Source organism: Solanum stenotomum, chromosome 7 (genome assembly GCF_019186545.1).
Source record: "Solanum stenotomum isolate F172 chromosome 7, ASM1918654v1, whole genome shotgun sequence".
NCBI classification, from domain to species: domain Eukaryota; kingdom Viridiplantae; phylum Streptophyta; class Magnoliopsida; order Solanales; family Solanaceae; genus Solanum; species Solanum stenotomum.
Genome location: NC_064288.1, coordinates 61,587,213 through 61,601,551, shown reverse-complemented (window position 1 = coordinate 61,601,551; position 14,339 = coordinate 61,587,213). Strand labels below are relative to the sequence as shown.

Here is a 14,339-nt window from a genome sequence, read left to right as displayed (position 1 = left end):
ATCGATACACTGGTGAGTAATATTATTCTATTATGATGGGATATATTTCATTAACCTGGGGTACTTGATGGGACTAATTTCCTTAAGAAAATATTGTGCATTCAGTGGGCTCAATTTTCCTTTTTGAGAAAATATTTTGTTTATTATTTTTAATTTGTTTCAGATTCTATTTTCTTTACTGGTTTTAAGTTTCTAGTTTGAAAATATTCTTTAAATTGTGTTGTTTCATACAAAGTTCTTCAAAATTATTGTTCTAAGTATCTTAGTAATAATTTCATACAAAAGGTGGCTTTGAACATTAGGTATTTATGTCAAGCATGTTGCATTATACACAAACATTCTGCTATCACTTTGATGTGTCCTTGGGAGGAGAGTGTTTTTGTAGCTCATGCTGAAAGGTCTAACATTTATCTTCATCTGAAGCATAACTTCTTCGGGTTGAAAATTAGCTATCTTGTTTTCCTAGAGAATACTCCCAACTTTTGGATTTTCTCCTTTAGTTGTTTTTTTCTCCAATACTTTATAGCCAAAAATGGTTTACTTTCTACTGTGGACTTCTGACGATTCTTTATTTTTCTATGGTTTCAACCTTCCATTGGTATCAACAGAGTTAGAGATTTCCAGCTAAATGTCTACCAAGGAGGAGGTTGGGGAGAGTCGGGCACCTGTTGTATATAATGGGAGTGCTTCTAGAATCAACGAAATTGGGCTTCAACTTTATCCAGTTTCTGAGTATGACTCTGGCGAAGGCTTACCATAATGCTCCAGTAGATTGGCCAAATGTTGGTGATAAGTGGGGCTGGCGGGCAGGGAAAAGAGTTACAAGTTTAGGAATCTTTAGAGATAGATATTTGTATCTTTTCAAGCATTTTAAGGCACCAAAAGGTGGAAAGAAATATGCTCTTCGAAGTAAGATTTCAGTTAAAAAGTATCTAAAGTTTGAGTATCCTGACATGGATATAAACCAATTTTTTGCCTCATTTAGTTGGATGATTCCTTCAAAGCAGTCGCCAAGCTCCAACAGTTAGCTTCGACAGGGCTCTTTGGTATATAACATGTAAATATTTATTCGGTTGTTTGCATCAATTAAAAAAACACTTACCACATCTTTTTATTGACCTGATGCCAAAATTGTTTTTTTTAATTAGATATTGATTTTGACTCAAATATGAAAGAGAGGACTACATCTTCATGGATAGAATTGCAGTCATTACTGTCTGATTCTCCAATAAGAGCCATTACTTGTAAGGCTGGTAACAGAATATGTAGCAGTTTAACAACAGAAAATCCTTTTCCGGCTATGCTTTGTGATATCTGTTGCAGTGAGCCTGGTTTTTGCCGACATTGTTGTTGTATTCTTTGTTGCAAAACTGTTAGTTCAGACTATGATGGGTACAGTTACATTCGATGTGAAGCAACAATACATGGCTAGATATGTGGACATGTTTCCCATCTAGACTGTTCTCTACGAGCTTACATGGATGGGACTGTTGGAGGAAGCATCAATTTGGATGCACAGTAGTTATATCGATACTATGATTCAAGGATGGATTTGGTTCCACATGCTCTGAAGCTTTTAAACACCTACACATTTGTTGCTTCTTGTGTTGACATCAAAAAGATTTTGAATGTTGGCATTTGTATTTTGCGTGGCTCACAAAAAAGAGATGGAAAAGAGTTGGTGCATCGTATTGAATCAATCTAGGCAAAGGTATAGCTAATTGTTGAATTGTACTTTTTTTCCTTATGATGCTATCATTTTTCCATTTGAGGTTTATAGTTACCAGAATGACCAATTTGATAATCATATCAGCTTACAAAAGGAGTATGCATTCAAGATGCATTTAAAAAGGAAAGTTTTGTGGATAGCACTAGTAACTTATCTGCCCTCTCAGAGTCTTATTTGTGTTGATCTGTTACTTTGACTGGAATATCTGCATCTGAGCAAGACATTTCAGTATGTGCAAATGTGGTTCTCTTTCTATAAGTATTGTTTATTTAAGGACACAAATATACATTTGTTGATTATTTCTAGTCAACTACCCTACAGTTTAGATGATTAGATTAAAAAACATATTATATAAGGTGTGAAGAGATAAAAGACACAATTGATACAAAGATTTTTATACTTGTTCGAATCACTGATGTGCTGCCTAAACCAGTCCCCTTGGTTTTCTTAGAGCTTGAATGTTTCTGATTAGACAAATAGCCTATTGTAAACTCCTTGACATGAAATATTACAGTTTACTTGTTGGTAACATCCTCTACTCGTACAGTTTTCTAATCTATCATTTTCTTGTCTTTTCACTACTTAACTATATGAAATACAATGTTTTAACACGATGAAATAGTGACTAGTTAAGTGTGTGCTAACTTGTTTCCATCTTTAGAAAAGTCATTCTTCCTTGATGCAAATCAATCTTCCTTGATTCTTGTGCTTTCCTTCTAGTAGGTTGCTGACTCGTCTTGATTTCATTTTTATGCGAGTTAATCTCCTCGATTCTGGTACAATCATTTATCGATCTTCCTTAATTCTGGTATGTGTGTGACTTTCTTCTGTGTTTAGATTTATGCTTTTTTTTCACACATTTTTTATGTATCTCTTTTTTTCCTCCACAGATCATTTAGGATTAGTGTCATCATTACAACATAAAGTTAATAGAGCTAACATTATGTGTTATTTGGTTCTGCTTTTAGCTATACTACTCAGATTTACTGGAGCATATCTGTTAGGCTGATATATCCAGATATTGTTGTTATTGTGCTTGTGATTCTTCTTACTGGCCTTGAAGTGCAACCATATTTTCTAAGTGGGGAAATGCAAGTTTAAATTGATTAATGGTGAGCTTAGTCAATCGACTTAATTGTTGAGTATAAGATGATTAGATATTATTTGAACAATTAAATTTAGTGGTAAAACTATAATGATATTCAACTGTACCATTTGATTGATTATTTTATATTTCAATGACATATAGTTTATATGTTAATAAGTGACGTCAGCTAGCTAGAAATAGGTTACGTCTAATAGTTTTATATGGTGTATCTTTAAGAAATTGTTCCCTCTCTTTTGTAAAATGATCAATTAATTGTTTGAGTATAAGATGATTAGATATTATTTGAACAATTAAATTTAGTGGTAAAACTATAATGATATTCAACTGTACCGTTTGATTGATTATTTTATATTTCAACGACATATAGTTTATATGTGAATAAGTGACGTCAGCTAGCTAGAAATAGGTTACGTCTAATAGTTTTATATGGTGTATCTTTAAGAAATTGTTCCCTCTCTTTTGTAAAATGATCAATTTTCTGTATATAAGGAAAGTTGAAATCAATTTTCAGCATGCATAAAAACTTTTCAGTAAAATTTTTACACTACCGATAAAGGAAGATCAACAGAAGATGCAGAGTGATTATGGCATAAGAAAAATAATTTAATCACCCTGATACTACAATACAAAAAACTTCCATATGTAAAGTCCAATATCCATATCGATTCTAAACTTGTTCAAGGTTCCTCAGAGAAATAACTATGTTGTAGGCAAACTCTTCCTCCTAAATTAGGATTTTAGTGTCCAAATTATAGAAGTGAACCAGCAGCGTCAAAATATCATCAGGAGCAAATTGCCTACTGAAGCTTTCATCTCTCTTAAGTTGTAAAACAAAAAAATAACAATGGATGTGTAAGGTCTCATTTCTTGTGATTTTGTTTTTAATTGTGAAATGACCATTTTGCCTTTCCCTGTAGCATTTTCATGCTTATTTTGTGTTTCGAGAATGGTTGGTGACTGGTGAGGTCCCTGATGCGATCAAGTGTGTTTTTGGTAATTTGATCCCTCTTGAGTTAAGAATTCTTGATAGGGTTGAATTTGGTCAACATTTTGAGTTCTGAGAATCGGATGGGAATTCCGCCAGTTTCATCTCTTCCAAAACGTCGAGTTTGAGATAGTAGAGTCGTTGGTAAGGTTTTCGAGGTCTTAGGTTGAGAGTTGGGCGTTTAGGCGAGATGTTGATCTTTAGGCCTAAAGAAATGTCTGAGGGGGTATTTTTGTCTAAATGATCTTTTTTTGGAAATTCAAAGATTTCATTGAGTCCGGAATATCGAGTTTTGTGGGGTAGCATATTTGATTTATTTTTATCGGGTCTCAAATAATTCCTAAGTGTCCATTTGGAGATTTTAATAAGTTGGATATTATATTGTGTTGCCCGTGTGGGAGCTTCATGATATTGTGTTACATGTGTGGGGGCTTGATTATATTGTGTTGCCTCTGTGGGGGATTGTATGTATTGCTTAACCTATGTTGAGGCCTCAATTGTTGTTCTATTTGCTTTGAGAGCATGTGATTCATGAGTTGCATGTGAGAGAGGCTTGTAATACTATTTGACTTGTAATGCCCGAGTGAGGGGCTGAGTTGGAAACAGTATAATGCTTTAAGTAAATGAAATGCTTTCTAAATGGAATTCACTTATTTCAAATGAACTATTTCCCACTATTTTTCATATGAGGGTGTATATCATGATTCAATTGAGTTTTGAGAAATATAGACTATTGATACATGTTGATTTAATTATTGCCTCCATGTTATATATGTATTGTAATGCATCCATCCTCATTCATCATATCATGTTTTTGGGAAATTGATAAAATGTGGAGATTCCTTTTGAGAAAGAAAATGAGACACTTTTTTATATTGTTGACCACGCTAAGGTGGCAAGTTGATGAGATATTGAGATTATGATTTGGTATATGAACTACGAGTCCCCCATGAGTCCTTTTCTGGAAGCCTTAGCTTGACAGGGTGTATGTGAAAGGTTGTACGACAAGCTTGATTCCACCGTACCACCACATCATTGCATCATCTCATTGCATTACATTAATCATTTAAGTTGCTTGACTTGTGTGTGTTATGGGAATTGTTGTGACCTTATGCATTTACTTTACTCGCGTCGTTCATTATAAATTGGTGGCACTAATGCCGGAGTGGGACTTTTTGTATGCAGGTGGAAGCGTTCCTTAGTTAATTTATAAGCTGATTAAATCTTTTTACTCAGGTGGCCAAGCCTACTGAGTACTTGTGGGTTGTTCTCACCACTACTTCTGAATCATTTTTTATGCAGATTCTAGTTAGGGTACTCCCCATGGTGGCTGATCATTTCTAACTTTGGAGATCTTTTCGGAGTGGTGGTGAGATCCTATTTTTGGATCACCATTAGTTCCATATGATATTTTCAGTCTTTGTTTCTTATCGGAGACTTATGATGTGTTTCATACTCTAAATTTGTATTAGATGCTCTTTATACTTATGCTACCTAGTTTTGGGATATTCTCTGTTGTTCTTTTCTATCGTTTGTGGCCTGACCACCCTTTTGGAGTTTCGTATGTGTGTTATTTTCGGCTTACACACTTTTTTTGGGGGGTTGGGGGGGGGGGGTGTTGGAGTGTGTACCATCATAACCTCGACTTTTGGATCGTGACAAAATGCCTCTCAATTTGACGACATATTTCAAGAGACTCGAACAATCTTATCTATAATTCCACCTGTCATTATTCCTTGAGAAGAGAATATCGTTCTTTATTTAAAGTAGAAAAAATACCAAAACTCCATTCAACTATAGAATTTATTTTAATTTGCATATGCAACTACATCTCACTTTCATTAGGATGCAAATAGCGTCAATTAATTCAAAATCAAAATCACACAAATAGCGTCAATTAGGTAGAGGTGTTCGCGGGTCGGTTTGGATCGGTTATTGGTAAAAATCAAAATCACACAAAAATTAATCGATTTTAAAATTATCAAAACCAAACCAAATCAAATATAATATACATTTATTGGTTTAGTTGTTATCGATCTGGTTTGGTTATTTAGTTATTAACCATACAAAATAAAATAAATTAAATAATTCGTTCAAAATGAGATAAAGGTGACAACAATCCATTCAAAACCAAAAATAGTTAGAATGACTGACATTATAGAAATTTCAATCATTGAATTTACTAAGAATAAAGCTTTAAAATTCACCATTTTAGCCTAGTCTAGAAGGAAAGGACAGTGACATTTTCCATCCCACAAAGAATTGTCATAGACACTGTCACGCCCTGAGCCTACACCCTGAATGTGGTCGGCACTCGAGAAACATTGTTGGCCCCAAGCGAACCCTTGGCCTGACTCAACTCTTAGCGGAAGACTTACTCAACAATAAAGAAACCTCAAATATAACTCAACTCATAAAGACATCATTACTAAATTTAGTTTAGCTCAATATAGTCTGAAATATTCAATAACATAACTGTTTAACTCAAGTTTTACACATTTAACAAAAGATATGGAAAAGACTACTCAAAACACTACTATTTATGAAGCCTCAAATGACAATGATAGAAATCAGGACAAGACCCATGACATCCTAACAAAACTAAAAGTAAATGGAAATCCTCCGGAAGCAAGGAGAATCACCAAAGCAACTCTAGAAAAGCACGTTGTATCAACGGTGCGTCTGTTGATGACCCTGAACTCTTGTATCTGCATCATAAAAGATGCAGGCTAAATGGCGTCAGTACATAGAATGTACGAGCATGAAAGGGGAACTCTAAATCACACCCATAATCTTGAACTAATAACAATGAAGAACGTACTCACCTCATCTCAACTCAAGTCAAGGATACTCAAACTCAGAAGTACTTAACTCAGTTCAAAATAAAAACAACAATAAATATGCATTATAAAGAAAGATTTTAAAACAATAGATAGTAACTCAATGTATTTAAAAATAGAATAATAACTCTTTTACTCTTATTTGGGATATTCTTTAACTGACAACCATCACTATGAGCCATATGATGATACAATGTTTTGCCCACGCTGCCAGAACTATCATATACCTTGCCGGAGTATAATACATACTCAACAAAGTGTATCCACTAAGCTATGCTTAAAAAGAAATAAGGAATCATCTAAAAAGTGTGACCCTTTCTACCCATGTTGGCATACATAGTTTATGGGGACTTTGAGTTGTCTGAACTCATCCCCATAGCAGTGCTCAATACTACTCCCAGTAATATAACTCATGCTCATATGTTTAAAAATATTTCCTCATCCTCAAACTTTGAGATTATTACTCAAAAGGTTCTCTTCAAAGAGATTATACTCAAAAACTCCTCATGAACTCATTTGGAAATCGATGTTTCCTCTTATTTTAAATGTAAAAACATTTACTCTTGGGAAAACTTAGTTCCCATATATTCATTTTGAAAAATGAAACTCAACTCTCCTCATCCTCATACTCAAGTACTCAAGTCTTAAAACAAGTTTAAAAGTTTTGCAAAAAGACTTTTCAATTGACTCAAAGAACTTCCTCGAACTTTACTATTAACTCCATCTTAAATTTGAATTATGAATTCAAAAGTTATGACTTGGATATGCATGATCTCTCAAGGATTAATGAAGATTTTAAGCATGGATATCAAGTAGATAGCATAGGTACGATTCGAGGAAACACACACGGAAAGAAGTATAGAAGTGTAGGGGACCTGGCGAACCTGGCTGTAACACCCAACTACTAGAAAGACATAGAATTAAAAAGAAGACATTTTTGGAAATTATCAAATTTGGAAAGTTTGACAAAGTTAAGCCCAGTATGAGTTTTGGGTCAACTTTAAATGACCATAAATCCTAGCTCATGATGAGTTAGGTATTCTACAAGATACCGTAGGAAAGATCTTTGAAGTATCTTTCCAATGCCGCTGAGTTTGCTCAATTTTGAGTTCGTATAAAGGAAATATGCCCATTTGAAGTCGGGCTATCTAGATAAGGAAAGTCTAAACCAGATTTTGGAAGGGTATTATGGTCTTTTCCATACCCCAAGTAATTTATTTCGTTTTTAGATGTTTCAGTGGGGTGTAAACTGACTTATTTCAGTCCACTCATTTACCAAAATATGCTAGGGTTTTTGGAGAAAGAATTCAAGAGGAGAAAGGAGAAGGAAAGTTCAAGATTCGTCAAGTTCTTGCGATTTTGGTTGTGGATTTCACAAAGGATTCAATCCTACGAGGTATGTGAGACTTTCATAATGTTGAGTTCGTTCACCCACGAGCCAAACATGTTTATTTCAGTGTGAAGTCGTCCTAAAAGATTGGAAGTTTGAATGTTCATGATGTTTGTTCTTGAATTGCTTTTGTTCTTGAATTTGGATTGAGATTGAGGAGTTTCTTGAAGTTATAATGTTGTTTCCTTGAGTTGTTTGAGTTAGATTCCTGTGCATATATATTGGGTATCAGAATCTAAAGAGAATTTGAGAAAAAAAATTGAGTTTAGGCGAATTAGGGTTAGAAAACGATGAAGGAAAAAGTCGGATGAATCTGGGTACTAGGTTCGTGTCACGCACCTCTTCCTCAGGATAGGAAATTTTCTCTCTACATCGTGGAGCGTTCACGGACCCTTCTACCTCAATATTTATTTCGCGACCAAATATTTAAATGCATCTCCACGCCGCGGACTTGCTTTCAGACAATGATTTCTTGATCGTTTCTCATGTTTAAATATCTAAAAACACTCCTAAACATCACAAGATCTTTCCTATCACAAATCACAATCCTTGAATCCATAAATTCAAATTCAAGGAAAGTTAAGAGCCAAGTCTAGAAAGTTCATAGAGTCTTTCCAAGAAGTCGTTTGCAAATGTTTTAAACTTGTTTTAAGACTTGAGTTGAGTTGAGTTGAGTAAGAGAAACAAATGAAGTTCTTGTCTTCAAAAGAGTATTTGGGGACTAAGTATTCCCAAATGAGTAAATGTTTTCACATTTTAAACAAGAAAGGAAACACCGATTTCCAAGAGAGACTTTGAGCTAGTTTTTGAGTAATTATCTCTAACCGCAGAAAGAGTTCTTGTCTTTAAACATATGAGTTGAGTATTTTGGGAGTAATATTGAGCACCTATGTGGGGACGAGTTCATAAAAACTCAATGTCTCCATAAACCATGTAGCCAATGTAGGTATAAAGGGTCATACTTTTTAGATGATTCATTAGTGCCTTTTAGCATAGATTAGTGAATCCACATAGTTGAGGCATTCTATATCCCGACAAGTTATAGGATAGTTTTGGCAGCGTGCACGAGACACTGTATCATCACAAAGCTCATACTGGTGGTGGTTGGTTAGAGAAACTCCCACAGGATTATATTACTTTTAATATATGTATATTGAGTTGTTCCTTACTATTTTAAATGCTTTATATAAATTGCGCCTTCACTGTTGTTTAATTCTGTATTTGAGTTGAGTATCTATGAGTTGAGTAAAGATGAGGTAAGGTGTAACATCTCGCTATTTGAAAGAACTAGAAAGAGTTAGAATTTGAAAGAGTCATTTTAGGAAAAGATGAAAATTTTGTAAAATTTGTTAAGTAAAGTTTGAGTTTTTGGTCAACTTCAAACGACCATAACTCCTAGCTCAGGATGAGTAAGGTGTTCTTCTAGATATTGTATGAAATATCTTTGAGTTATCTTTCCAATGCTGCCGAGTTTAAGTGATTCTGAGTTCGTATGAGTTAGTTATGCCCATTGGAAGTTGAGATGTTCAAATAAGGAAAGTTTAATCCGGATTTTTGAAGGGTAGTTTAGTCTTTTCCTTACCCAATTATTTTAATTTCATTTTTTGATAATTATTTGGGGTCTAAACTGAACTTGGTAAGTTTACGCTTTTCAAAAAGAGTTAGGGTTTTGAGAGAAGAGAAGAGAAGAGAAGAGAAAAGAAGAGGAGAAGAAGCAAGGATTCGTTGATTTCTTGGAGATTATCGTTTGGATTTTGCCAAGGGTTAATCCCTACGAGGTATGTGAGTTCACATAGCGTTGGGTTTGTTCACCCACGCGCCAAACATGTTTATTTCAGTATGATTTTCGTCCTAAAAGATTGAGACATTGATGTTCTTGAGTTGTATTCTTGAATTTGGGATGAGATGGAGGAGTTCTTGATAGTTTAAGGTCGACTTTAGAGTTGTGCTTGATTAGTTTTTTGTGTAAATATGTTGGGTATCTATATCTAAAGAGAAATTGAGAAAAAGAATCGAATTTAGGTGAATTGGGGTTAGAAAACAAAAAAGGAACAAGTCGGGCAAATCTGGGTACCAGGTCTGCGTCGCGGACCTGTTCCTCAGGATTGACAAAATTTTCTCTGTGTCACAGAGTGGTCACGGACCATTTTACCTCAATAATTATTTCGCGACCAAACAATTAAATGCATCTCTGCATCATGGACTTGCTTCCAGACAGTGATTTCTTGATCTTTTCTCATGTTTAACTATCTAAAAACACTCCTAAACATCATGAGATATTTCCTATCACAATCCTTGAATCCATAATTAAATTCAAGAAAAGTTAAGAGTCAAGTAAAGAGAAGTTAAAAGCCAAGTCAAGAGAAGTTCATAGAATTTTCCAAAAGTCTTTTACAAACATTTTAACTTTGTTTTAAGACTTAAACTTTTAGTTTAGTAAAGACTAGGATTAAAGTTCATTTCTTCAAAGACTATATGGGAACTAAGTACTCCCAAGAGTTAAAATGTTTTCACATTTGAGCAAGAAAGGAAATACTGATTTCCAAGAGAGCTTTTAAGCTAAATTTTGAGTAATTATCTCAAACCAAAGAAAGAGTTTTGTTTGAAAAACATATGAGCTGAGTATATTTTGGGAGTAGTATTGAGCACCGATATGGGGACGCGAGTTCATAATAACTCAAGTCTCCATAAACCATGTAGCCATCTTGGGTAAAAAAAGATCATACTTTTAGATAATTTCTTAGTGCTTTTTAGGATAGACTAATGGATCCACTTAGTCTATGCATTCCATATGACGGCAAAGTATAGGACAGTTCTGGCAGCGTGAGAAAGATGATGTATTATCACTTAGGCTCATAGTAGTGGTTGGCGGTTAGAGAAACTTCCACAATATTATATTACTTTAATATATGAGTAAATTGAGTTGTTATTGAATTTCGTTAACACATTGAGTTACTACCTCTTGTTTTAAATGCTTTGTATAACTCCACCCTTATTGTTGTTTTACTTTGCATTTCAGTTGAGTTATTCATAAGTTGAGTAAAGCCAAGGTAAGTGTTCTTTTCACATTCCTTTCAAGCTTATGTCTTGTTTAGTATTCCCATCGCATACTCATATATTCAATGTACTGATGCCATATGGTCTGCATCATTTTATGATGGAGACATAGGTAACCAGGATCAGCATCCAGCGCCTTGTTGATCCAGTTGAGCACTCAGAGTCAGTTGATAAGCCTCCTTTCTTTTCAGAGAGCTCCTTTTACATTGATTTACTACTTTAGTTGTTAGGATGATCGGGGGTCTTGTCCCGACATCCATAATTGTTTTAGAGGCTTCAGAGACGGTTAGTAGTTAAGTTGTCTTTACATTGTTGTTTCTTATGTTAAGACTTGAGTTGCCATCTATGACTAGTTGAATGTTTAATCCTTAAACGTTCTGAGTCTAATTTGAGACAGCTGTTTTATAAGTGTAACATTTCACTACTGCAAATGACTAGAAAGAGTTAGAATGGGAAAGAGACATTTTAGGAAAGAATGAATAATCTAGAAAAAATTGTTAAGTTAAGTTTGAGTTTTTGGGTCTACTTCAAACAATTATAACTCCTAGCTCAGAATGATTTAGGTGTTCTTCCAGATACCGTAGGAAAGATCTTGGAATTATCTTTCCAATACCACCGAGTTTGGTAAATTCCGAGTTTGTATGAGTGAGATATGCCAATTTGAAGTTGGGTTGTTTGGATAAGGAAAGTCTAAATCGAATTTTAGAAGGGCATTATTGTCTTTTCTATACCCTATTATTCTAATTTTCATTTTTGGTAATTAGTTAGGGTCTAAACTGAACTTTGTCAGTTTACGCTTTTGCAAAAGAGTTAGGGCTTTGAGAGAAGAGAAAAGGAGAGGAGAAGAAGCAAGGATTCATCGATTTCTTGGAGAATTGCGTGTGGATTCGCCAAGGGTTAATCCCCACAAGGTATGTGAGTCTTTCATAGCGTTGGGTTCGTTCACCCACGCACCAATCATGTTTATTTCAGCGAAGTTCATTCTAGAAATTTGAAAGTTTATGAATCTTGAATGGTGTTCTTGAAATTGGCCTTCATTCTTGAGTTAGGTTGAGATTTAGGATTCCTTGAGGTTAAAATGTTGTTTCCTTGAGTTTTTGGAGTTAGATTCTTGTGTTTACATGCTGGGTATCTGAATCTAAAGGGAATTTGAGAAAAAGAATCGAGTTTAGGTGAATTGGGGTTAGAAAATGAAGAAGGAATAAGTCGGGCAAATCTGGGTACCAGGTCCGCGATCCTCAAAATTCACAAAATTTTCTTTGCGTTGCAGAGGGGTCACAGACCGTTCTGCCTCAAAATTTATTTCGCGACCAAATAATTAAATACATCTCCGCGTTGCGGACTTGCTTCCAGACAGTGATTTCTTGATCTTTTCTCATGTTTAACTATCTAAAAACACTCCTAAATATCATGAGATCTTTCCTATCACAAATCACAATCCTTGAATCCATAATTCAATTCAAGGATCAGTTAATAGTCAAGTCAAGCGAAGTTCATAGAGTCTTCCAAACGTCTTTTACAAATATTTTAACTTTGTTTTAAAACTTGAGTTTTGAGTTGAGTAAAGAGTAAAGTTTGAAGTTCATTTATTCAAAGATTATACGGGAACTAAGTATTCCCAAGAATTAAAATATTTTCACATTTGAGCAAGAAAGGGAACACCGATTTCCAAGAGAGCCTTTGAGCTAGTTCTTGAGTAATTATCTCAAATCACAGAAAGAGTTTTGTTTTTAAAACATATGAGCATAGCATATTTTGGGAGTAGTATTGAGCAGCGATATGGGGACACGAGTTCATAATAACTCAAGTCTTCATAAACCATGTAGCCATCATGGGTAGAAAGGATCATACTTTTTAGATGAATTCTTAGTGCTTTTTAGCATAGACTAGTGGATCCACTTAGTTAAGACTTTCTATATGACAGCGAAGTATAGGATAGGTCTGGCAGTGTGGGTAAGATGTTATATCATCACTTAGGCTCATAGTGGTGCTTGTTGGTTAGAGAAACTCCCACAATATTATATTAATTTATATGCAATTGAGTTGTTATTGTATTTTCTTTAATACATTTAGTTGTCACCTACTGTTTTAAATGCTTTGTATAAACTGCACTATTATTGTTGTTTTTACCTTGCAATTGAGTTGAGTCATTTATGAATTGAGTAAAGCCAAGGTAAGTGTTCCTTTCATATTGATTTCAAGCTTATGTCATGTTTAGTTTTCCCCTCACATACTCGTACATTCAATGTACTGATGCCATTTGGCCTGCATCATCTTATGATACAAACACAGTTAACCAGGATCAACATCCAATGCCTCATTGATCGAAATGAGCACTCAGAGTTAGTTGGTGAGCCTCCTTGCTTTCCGGAGGACCCCTTTATCATTTGCTTTAGTATTTTAGTTGTTAGGATGATTGGGGGTCTTGTCCCGACATCCATACTTCTTTTAGAGGCTTCATAGACAGTTAGTAGATTTTGAGTAATTATCTCAAATCACAGAAAGATTTGTGTTTTAAAATATATGAGTTGAGTATATTTTGGGAGTAGTATTGAGCACCGATATGAAGACACGAGTTCATAATAACTCAAGTCTTCATAAACCATGTAGCCATCATGGGTGGAAAGGATCATACTTTTTAGATGAATCCTTAGTGCCTTTTTGCATAGACTAGCGAATCCACTTAGTTAAGGTGTTCTCTATGAAGGCAAAGTATATGACAGTTCTTGCAGCGTGGGAAAGACGTTGTATCATCAGTTAGGCTCATAGTGGTGGTTGTTGGTTAGAGAAACTCCCATAGTATTTTATTACTTTATATGTAATAGAGTTGTTACTGTATTTGTTTAACACATTGAGTTGTCACCTACTATTTTAAATGCTTTGTATAAACTACAATATTATTGTTGTTTTTACCTTGCATTTGAGTTGAGTAAAGCCAAGGTAAGTGTTCCTTTCATATTGATTCCAAGCTTATGTCATATTTAGTTTTCCCCTCGCATACTCGTACATTCAATGTACTGATGGTATTTAGCCTGCATTATTTTATGATGCAGACATGGGTAACCAAGATTATCATCCAGCGCCTCGTTGGTCCAGTTGAGCACTCAGAGTTAGTTGGTGAGCCTCCTTGCTTTCCGGAGGACCCCTTTATCATTTTCTTTAGTATTTTAGTTGTTAGGATGATCGGGGGTCTTGTCCCGACATCCATCCTTATTTTCGAGGCTTCATAG

At 34.8% G+C, this 14,339-nt stretch overlaps 1 pseudogene; it reads left to right on the top strand.

The window, feature by feature from the left end:
* The first annotated feature begins 628 nt into the window (after positions 1-628).
* On the top strand, positions 629-3,898 carry LOC125870134 (uncharacterized; annotated as a pseudogene).
* The last annotated feature ends 10,441 nt before the right edge of the window (positions 3,899-14,339 follow it).